We start from the raw sequence: 9,951 nt of genomic DNA, 5'->3' as shown, positions 1-9,951 counted from the left end.
ATTCGGAAATAAAAAAAATTAAAATTAGGAAACAAGAACACAGTTATAGCTAAGATGGTTTTAAAGCAAATGGCTTTAAATAATGAATGCTAAATATAGCATTCTATTTTGGGACATTATGGCTTAAAATGCTATTTATTTTAAATTTCCAAATAAACACAGTTGTCTTGTTCTGAAAAGCAATGAAAGGCATGCACCTCTACTAGCAAATTTAGCATTTTTGACCAAGTAAGACATCAACTTCTTAAAAAATATGCTTCATGCACTGTACTGAATTTTTTTTTAAGATGTATATTTTAATACATCATTTCTTTTTTGAACTTGAACGGGAACCAGAATGAGACGATCCAGAAGATGACCTGTGTGCCTGGGTAAAGTAGTGGTGTTCCATAGGGGTTGGCCCTGGGTTCAGGGTTGTTTAGTGTTTTCACCAATCACCTGGCTTTCGGGTGACCGTGACCTTGTTCGTCTTTTTTTGCGATCACCAGAAGAAGATGATCTAGAGCGACTTCTCTTCCTGTTCCTCTCAGGAGAAGATGATGAACTTGAATAAGATCTTTTTCTTGGGGAAGAAGAGCCCCTGTGGGACCTGGAGCTGGATCTTGATTTCGACCCACGAGATCTCGAATGTTCTCGGGAACTGGAACGAGATCTTGACGGCGAACTGGAAGAACTTCTTGAACGGGACCTGGACGTAGACCTTGAACTTGAGGGGGGAGGATGAGCGTGATGAAGATCGTGAATGTGAAGATCGAGACTTTGAACGACTTCGTCTATTGGATTTCTTTTTATTACTATCTTCTTCTTCACTGGCATCAAGATTATATTTTGACAGATCAGCATCACCTACATCCTCATCCTCATCTAATCTATATTTAGAAAGATCTTCATCCTCATCCTCTTCTCCTCCCTCAGATTCTTTATCTTCAACTTCCTTTAAAATAGATGCAGGACCAACAGCCTTTCCTCTGTATTTTTTCTTTTTACGGCCAAACTCATCATATTCACCATCAGATTCTTCTCTTTCTATATACTCAACATTTTCTCTTTCATTAAAACCTCCACCGTAGCCTGTTCTTTCTTCTAACTTGGCATATTTTGGAGTATTACACATATTACATTCTGATCTTCTGGCCCAATTCACATTACTGCAAGTTTTACACTGCCAGTCATTAGCACTAAATGGGCCTCGGCTTTTTTCTGCCAGCGTCTTTCCTATTTCAGTGCCCCCAGCTTTCATCATCTTGGCTTCAGTTGTTTTCTCTCGTCCACATCGATTACAGCTGGTTCTTCTACCAAAATTTACGTTTCCACATTTTTTTGTCAGGGCAAATCCAGTTCCCGTCACTGACTCGGAAATTCTTTAAAGCCAAATTTCAAAATATAAAGGTGCTAAAGGAATGATCAACAAAAAAGAGGGGGACTCTAATCATATGGGACACCATCGAAGGAATACCTTATGGTTTATTGGAATTCCAAAGCAGAAAGAGGCAAAAAAATATATACTGAGAATATTATTGAAGAGTTGTTAGAAGAAAACTTCCCTAATCTCATGAAAGATAAGCTGAAAAGAATCCTGAAACATTACATGCCAAATCATTAATTTTGAAACCAAAACAAGGAAATAAACCTAAAAGCAACTGTGGAATAATGAAAAGTTACCTTTAAAGGACAACCAATAAGACTAAGCTCTATTTCTCGGCAGTAAGCATGCAGGGAAGAAGGCATAGGCATGAGATAAATAAATCTCTAAAATAAAACAAAAACAAAAATACAACCAAGTATCGTATGCCCAGCAAAATTGTCTCTTAAATACGATGAAGAATTCAGGACATTTTCAGATAAAGAGCTTAAAGAAATTTGTAGAAAGCTTACCAATCTTACAATAAATACTAGAGTGTTCTTTGGGTAGAGAACCCAAAATTGCAGAAAATTTGAGATTAACACACATGACAACACCACTCTGAATTTTTCTGAGACGTAGAAATATCAAATGCAAAAACAGATGGAAAATAAGGAAGCAGAGTTATCAATTTGTAAATGTAGAAAATTACAAAGTAAAAAGATGGAATAAATAGTGTAGTTTAAAAAATATTTTAAATGTAGAGGAAGTCATGTAGACTTCAATATAGAACAGACTGTTTTAAACATGAAAAGAAATTAATAAATTGCAGGGTAATTTTACCTTGTGGCAGGCAATGATTTCTTTAGGAAGAATTAATATGAGACCAGACTAGTCTCAAGAGCTCTGGTGATGTAGTGTTTACGCATTGGACTTTGATCCACATTGTTGGTAGTTCAAAATCACCAGCAGCTCCATGGGAAAAAGACTGGGCTTTCTACTGTTGTAAAGCTACAGTCTTGGAAACCCACCTGAGGTCACTATGAGTGAGCATTGACTCGCTGGCAGTGAGTTTTTGTTTGTTTGTGTTGTGTTTAGTCTCCAGGAGTTGGAGATTAATGATGTTCCAAATGTCCAATATTTAGCAACATTCCCTTTCCTAATCCTCCCTTGAGTATATTCCTTCATGTTCCTGGGTTCTGAAAATCATGGAAACAAACAAATGAAGCTCACAAAACTAAGGAGTTGTTTCACATGGTGGTGGGTGCTGTTCAAACATTGGATCCAGATCCATAAGCCAAAAATATCCAAAAGTTAGAGTAGATTCTCTTGTTTCTACATTTCAAAATCCCAGACATTCTGGCTTTCCAAGTGGAGCAACAAATGTGTGGAATTATATGGTAGTGCCCTTATATATCCAAAGAACACAAAGAGTGTGGCCTAGTTCATACCTGAATCTAAGATGTAATCTTAAAGATGTCATCAAAAAAACAAAGAGAGCGGCCTAATTCGAAACCTCTACTAAGTTCAGGTCTTAGCCCCATCCTATTCCTGTTTGTTAGTTGAGAATATCCTCCAAAATGGGAACATAGCCAATGACTTATAACATCCAGAGTTATAATGTACACTTAAAGACTTATGGTTATGCAGGTGCCATTAATTGACTATAACTCAAAACTGAAAGAAAATGAATTAGCCTTCTCATAAAAAAGATTTAAACTCACAAAGATTTAGTGTCATCAGATACATAACAAACAAACAAAAACATATTTTTGAAAACAAGGGGGTGAGTGGGTGGAACAGAGATCCAAAGCCCATCTGTAGACAATGGAACAATCTCCCTACAGAGGGTCCACAGGGAAGGCATGAGTCAACCAGGGTGCGGTAAAACATCAGTTAAACACAAACACACACCCACACACAAATGATAAAAATTTAGTAAACACTACTACAATAGCAACAAATAAAATGATTTAAAAAATACCTGACAAGCAAACTAAACTCAGCATATCAAATTTTGTAGAACAATGAAAATGGCAGCACTGCCACCAACAAGAGAAAGAGAACACATATAGCCATCCAATTACATGTACTGACAACTACATTGAATTCACACCAGTCAAGAATCTGAATGGATAAGAAAACAGAATTCATCAAAAGACACACTTTAGGTGCAAAGGCAAAAATAAACTATAAATCAAAGGATGGACTAATATATAGCAAGCTAATGACCATCATAATAGAGTAGGAGTGAAAATATTAATTTTTGAGGAAATAGGCTATAAGGAAATAAAAACATAGTAACAAGAAATGACATTATATAAAGGTTAAAACAAACTAACAAGGGGGCATGGCCATAATGTTTGCATATCCAATGAAAGAGCCACAGAATATGTAAATAAAACTCTACCAGAATAGAAGTGAGGAATAGACAACTCTAGGAAAGGAGTAGCAGATTTTAAAATAACATTTTCTACAAACTAGAATGTTACTGAACAAAGACACATACAAACAAAACAATGTAATCAACAAACTTGTCATTATAGACAGAGAGAACAAACCTACCAACGACATTACATGTATTGTTAGATTGTTTTCAAGCATGCATGGAACATTATCCGGAATAGACTGTATTTGAGGCTATAGAGAAAGTCCCAAAGTATTTAAAACATTGAGATACTACAAAACATCTTTTCATTTCAGAATGCTTTAAATTAAGAAATCAACAATGTTTTTTTTTTAATCAATAAAACAAAATATGTGGAAATCGAACAACAACTTGCTTAAATGCTACTGGGGAATACAAGAGTTTTCAAATTAAAAAAAATCTTTAAATAAAATGAAAATGTAAATAAAAACACAACATACCAAAACCATTGTTAGGTGCCATTGAAATACATACTGCCTGGCTGTGCGCCATCTCAGAGTTGTTCTTCTTTAAACCCATATTTGCAGTCAGTGTGTCAATTTATCTTGTTGAGGGTCTTCCTCTTTTTTTGGCTGTCCTCCACTTACCCAGCATGATGTTCTTTTTCAGGGACTGTTTTATCTTGATAACATGTTCAAAGTACATGAGACAAAATCTTGCCATCCTGGATTCTAAGGAGCATTCTGACTGTCTTTCTTCCAGGACAGATTTTTGTTCTTTAGAAAGCCCATGGTAATTTCTATATTATCTACCAAACTGTAATTCAAATGTATCGATTCTTCCATCTTCCTTATTCACTGTCCTACTTGTACATGCATATGAAACAACTGACAATACGATGACTTGGGGTAGGCTCACCTTAGTTCCCAAAGTAACATCCTTCCTATTCAACACTTTAAAGAGTTTTTGTGCCGCAAGCATATTTACCCAATGCCATGCATTACTTAATCTATTGACTGCTGCATTCATGAGCATTGATTGTGGGTCCAAACAAGACAAAATCTTTGACAAGTTCTATCTTTTTCCACTTATCATTATGTTATCTATTGGCCCAGTTAAGAGGATTTTTGTTTTTCTTTACATTGAGTTATATATAATACATACTTCAGTGTTCAGCAATTGATCTTCATCAGCAAGTGCTTCAAGTAGTCCTTACTTTTGGCAAGTATATTTGTGTCATCTGTATATCACAAGTTATTAATGAACCTTCCACAAATCCGGATGTGTCATTCTTGCTCATATAGTTCAGCTTCTCTATTATTTGTTTAGCAAAGAGATTGAATGAGAGAATACAACCCTGCCACACAACTTTCCTGATTATAAACCATGTGGTATTCCCTTGTTCTGTTTGCACAACTTCCTCTTGATATGTATACATGTTATGCAATACTACAATTAAGTGTTCTGGAATTCCCAAAACCTTGGGAAACAGAAAAAGCAGTTCTTAGAGAACAATATATAGTAATAAATACACAGATCAATAAATAACGAAGACCCCAAATCAAAACTTTAATCCAACATCTCAAACAGTTGTAAAGAGAGTGTCAAAATTAGTTTATAGCCACCAAAGTAAAAGGAATAATAAAGATTAGATCACAAATAAATGAAAGAGAAAAGAGGAAAACAATAGAAAAAATAATAAAATGTAAAGTGCATTCTGAAAAGATTTATAAAACAGAGCACTGACAAATCTAACAAAAGAAAGAAGATGCAAATAACACAAAAAATAAATGAAATGGGAGATATCACATGGCAACCAATGTAAATTTAAAAGAATAAAAGCAGAATAAATGAAAATCCGTACCCTAATGAATTTGAAAACCTAGAAGAAATGGACAAATTTATATAAACACATTGCCTACTTAAACCAACACAGACTGATGTAGAAATTTTGATCATAGCAAAAGAAGAAACTTATAAGGCAATTAAAAAAACAATCAAACTGCTAACCGCAACATAAAGAAGCCTGTCAACATAAGAAAAATATGCCTTCACTGGCAAATTGTTCAAAACATTCATAGAACTGAAATTAATTGCACTCAAACTATTGCAGTGTACATAACGAATGAAATACTCCTGAATTCATTTTATGAAACAAGCATAGCCCTAATACCAAAACCAGCCAAAGATATATTTAAATTTAAAATTATCCCTTATGAATATAGATGTAAAAATACTCAACCAAATCCTACCCAATTGACTCTAACAATATTTTTAAAAATAATAAAATATGACCAAATTGTATTAATACTAGATATGCAAGAATCATTCAACATTAGAAAAACAATAAATAAAATTTACGGCATAAACAAAACAAAGAACAAGGTTCACGTGATTATGTTGATTAACTCACAAAAGGCATTTGGCAAAATTCAATATCCATTACTGAAAAACTCTCAACAAAATACTAATAGAAAAAAAAACCATCAACATATTTCATGATATATATAAAACTAGTAACCAACTTTAATCATCAAAATAGAAACTGGAAGTACTCCCCTTGCCAATGTAAAACTAGACAAGGATGGCCTTTTTTTATTCAATATTGTACTAAAAGTCTTAATTGCAGAAAGGGAAATTAAAGACATCAGAGTTGGCAAAGAAGTAAAACTCTGTCTGTTTGTAGATGATATGATACTATGCATAAGAAAATTTAAAAACTCAGCAAGGAGATTATTGGAATTGAAAGATTCAGGAAAGCGGAAGGGTACAAGTCCAACATGCACAAGTCAGTTAGAAGACATTAACAAAGAGAGCTATAAAAAGAAATCAGAAAAGTAACACCATATACAATAGCCACCACAGATAAACCTTTGAATAAACCTAACAACATATACATAAGACTTATACAAAGAAAATTATAAAATACTACTACAAGAAACCAAAAGAGACCTACCAAAACAACAAAAACCAAACTCATTGCCTTTGAGGTGATTCCAACTTATATAAACCCAATGTAGAAAAGGGATCACTGCCCCTGGGGATTCCAGGACTGTAACTCTTTATAGGAGTAGAAAGCCTTACGCTTTTCCTATGGAGTAGCTCATGGTTTTAAATTTTGATTTTGGAGTTACCAGCCCAACTCTTAGCCACTGTGCCACCAGGGCTCCATGCTCTTGGGCAGGAAAACTTATTAACAAACGTAAACACTACCAAAGATATCTAAGTTATAAAGCAATCCTCATCTAGATACTAACATTCTTTAAAAAGCTGGAAAAATGATAGATTTTGGGGGTAAGGAAAGAAATCCTAGATAAGCAAATCAATGGTAAAGGATAAAATTCAGTACACAGTAGTCTTGTACTTGTACAAAACTAACACATAGATCGATGGAACAGAAATGAGAACCCAGACGCTGCATGGAAGAAGCACACCAGTTTATGCAATCACGAGGTGTCGAAAGGATCAGGTATAAGGCATCATCAGAACAAAATATCTTACCATAGTGAATGATTGGGGTAGTGCGGAGTGGAGACCCAAAGCCCATGAGTAGGCCAATGGAGATCCCCCTTGCAGACGGGTCTTGGGGAGGAGATGAGGCAGTCAGGGTGCAATGCAGCAACGATGAAGAATACAACTTTCCTTTAGTTCCTAAATGTTTCCTTCCCGCTCCCACTCTCATGACACGAATTCTACCTTGCAAGTCTGGCTAAACCAGAGGATGTACACTGGTACAGATAGGAACTGGAAACACAGGGAATCCAGGGCGGATGATCCCTACAGGACCAGTGGAGTGAGTGGCGATACTGGGAGGGTAGAGGGAGAGTGGGTTGGAAAGAGGGAACCAATTGCAGGGAACTATATGTGGTTTCCTCCCTGGAGGACGGTTGGCCGAGGGGTGAGTGAAGGGAGATGTCGGACAGGGCAAGACATGACAAAACAACAATTTATAAATTATCAAGGGCTCATGAGGGAGAGGGAGCAGGGAGGGAGGGGAAAATGAGGACCTAATGATGGGGGCTTAAGTGGAGAGGAAATGTTTTGAGAATGATGAGGGCAATGAATGTATGAATGTGCTTTACACAATGAATGTATGTATAGCATGTGATGGGAGTTGTATGAGCCCCTAAGAAAATGATTTTTTTAAAAAGAAAAGAAATGAGAACCCCGAAGAAAAACTATCCACAAATGGACATGTAGTCTTTGACAAAGACAGAAACACATTGAATGTGAATGAAATGGTCTCCTTAATAAATGATGCTGAGAAACAAGACATAGATTCACAGAAAAATGAAACAGGATATATATGAGTATACCATATACAAAATCAGACTCAAGAGGAATAGAAAACTTAAATGCAAAACCTAGAACTATAAAGATCATTAATGAAAAATAGGGACAAATGTAAGAGCCAAATTATAAGGAAAACATATACTATCTATCATAACTGAAAATAAATAAACAGCTGAAGACAAACTAGATACAGTCCTCCTAAAAATCAGACATCAAAAGTTTTCACCAAAAGAGTAAAATGTTACCCTGCAGATTGGGAAAAATGGCAATAACAAATTAGATAAATGAGTAATCTCTAATATCTGTAAAAAAATTTCAATACCTCCTGAAAAGTAGAAAAGGATAAAATATAAAAGAGGACATGAACAGACACTTCACCAAAAAAGACATCCAGGTGGACAATAAACATGTAAAGAAATGTTCAAGATCATTAGCTATTAGAAAGATGTAAATGAGAATAGCAATTAGATATAACATCAACCCAATATTCATAGCAGAGATAAAAACAAACAGATCAAGTACCATATGAACCAGCAATCATTCTACATGGTGTGTATCCTAGAGAAATAAGAAAAAGGACATGAATACATAAATTCACCTCCATGTTTAGTGCTTAACTTTTCACAAAAGCAAAAAGATAGAAACACCCTAAATGTCCATCCATGGTCGAATACATAAACAAAGTATGGTCTTACACACAATGGACAAAGTTACCAGTAATGAATCTGGGGAACACTTCATAACACGGATAAACCTGGAGGAGTTAATACTAAGTGAAACTAGTCAATCACGGTTACAAATATTGTAGGAGGCTACTATTGAAAAAAGGCAAGGAAGGGATTTTCACACAGATGGTTACCAGAAGTGGGAGGGGAAGATAAGGTAAACTATGGGGTAGAGGACAGACACCTGTTAACATAGGTGAAGGGGAAGACAATATACAACAAGAAGGAGGTCAACAAAAACAAATGATAGAAAAAGGGGAAGACACTGAGAAGATGTCAAGAGTTAAAGGCAAGAGAAGTAAATCTTGCAATAGCGTTAGATGCATAGATAGATATAAGGCTGAATGCCTTTGGGAGAGAGTGATAGTAAACCCACAAATAAATGCAGATTGGGCCGTGAATTTTTATACATGCATGTTTACTTTTGTGGCAAATATATTTATGACTATTAAGGGGGCATACAAGGAAAATTAATGGAACTATCTTAATCATAACCAAACATGTTGAGGAAATTAGTCACTGAGCCTAAGTGCTCTGGAGCATGGTTATGTGGGAAACCAAGGTTAATTGGCATAACATAGTCCATAAATGTAGTGCTCTACTTTCTCCCTGTGTGAGTAGTTCTTTTTCCATGTCTATATAAAAAAAGACAAAGATAATCAAAGATGCATAAAAACAATTAGTTCAGTGCACTAACAGACCATGGAGACATCAGTCCCCATGACCCTGATACAAGAAGAACGAGATGGAGCTTAACTAACATTATCAACTTCTTTAAAGGGGATTGCATTAGAAAATCCTGTGTAGTGTGGGAAAAAATGTGGAACAAAACTCAAACTCTTAAAAAGATCAGTCTTCCTAGTTGGATAGAGACAGGCAGCATCCCTGAATACAACCCATATTCATCCTTCAGGTCAGTAAATGAACTCACTCCATGCTAATTTTCAGCCAACAATAGACATATCTATATATGAACATTCACATGGAGGAATGCACACCTGAGAACAATCAACTGTTTGAGATTAAAAGGGCAGCATTTACACAAACCAATGATCAGAATTTAAGAAAGAAGGACCTAGGTGCAAATAATTATAGGTTTGGTAGTAGGGTGGCAGGTGGACATTGGGCCTCCTCACGCGCACTCCCCTAATACAAGAGCTCCTTGCTCAGCTAAATGGTCATTTCATGATATCTACCTTCCCGACATGATCGCTGAAGACATA

At 35.6% G+C, this 9,951-nt stretch overlaps 1 pseudogene; it reads right to left on the bottom strand.

Moving 5' to 3' along the window:
- Window positions 1–228: 228 nt before the first annotated feature.
- Window positions 229–1,376, bottom strand: LOC101644487 (annotated as a pseudogene).
- Window positions 1,377–9,951: the final 8,575 nt, after the last annotated feature.

The sequence above is a fragment of the Echinops telfairi genome, unplaced genomic scaffold (genome assembly GCF_000313985.2).
Source record: "Echinops telfairi isolate 266 unplaced genomic scaffold, ASM31398v2 ScPeMD7_44;HRSCAF=162, whole genome shotgun sequence".
Classification (NCBI taxonomy): domain Eukaryota; kingdom Metazoa; phylum Chordata; class Mammalia; order Afrosoricida; family Tenrecidae; genus Echinops; species Echinops telfairi.
This window is presented reverse-complemented; position numbering and strand designations above follow the sequence as displayed.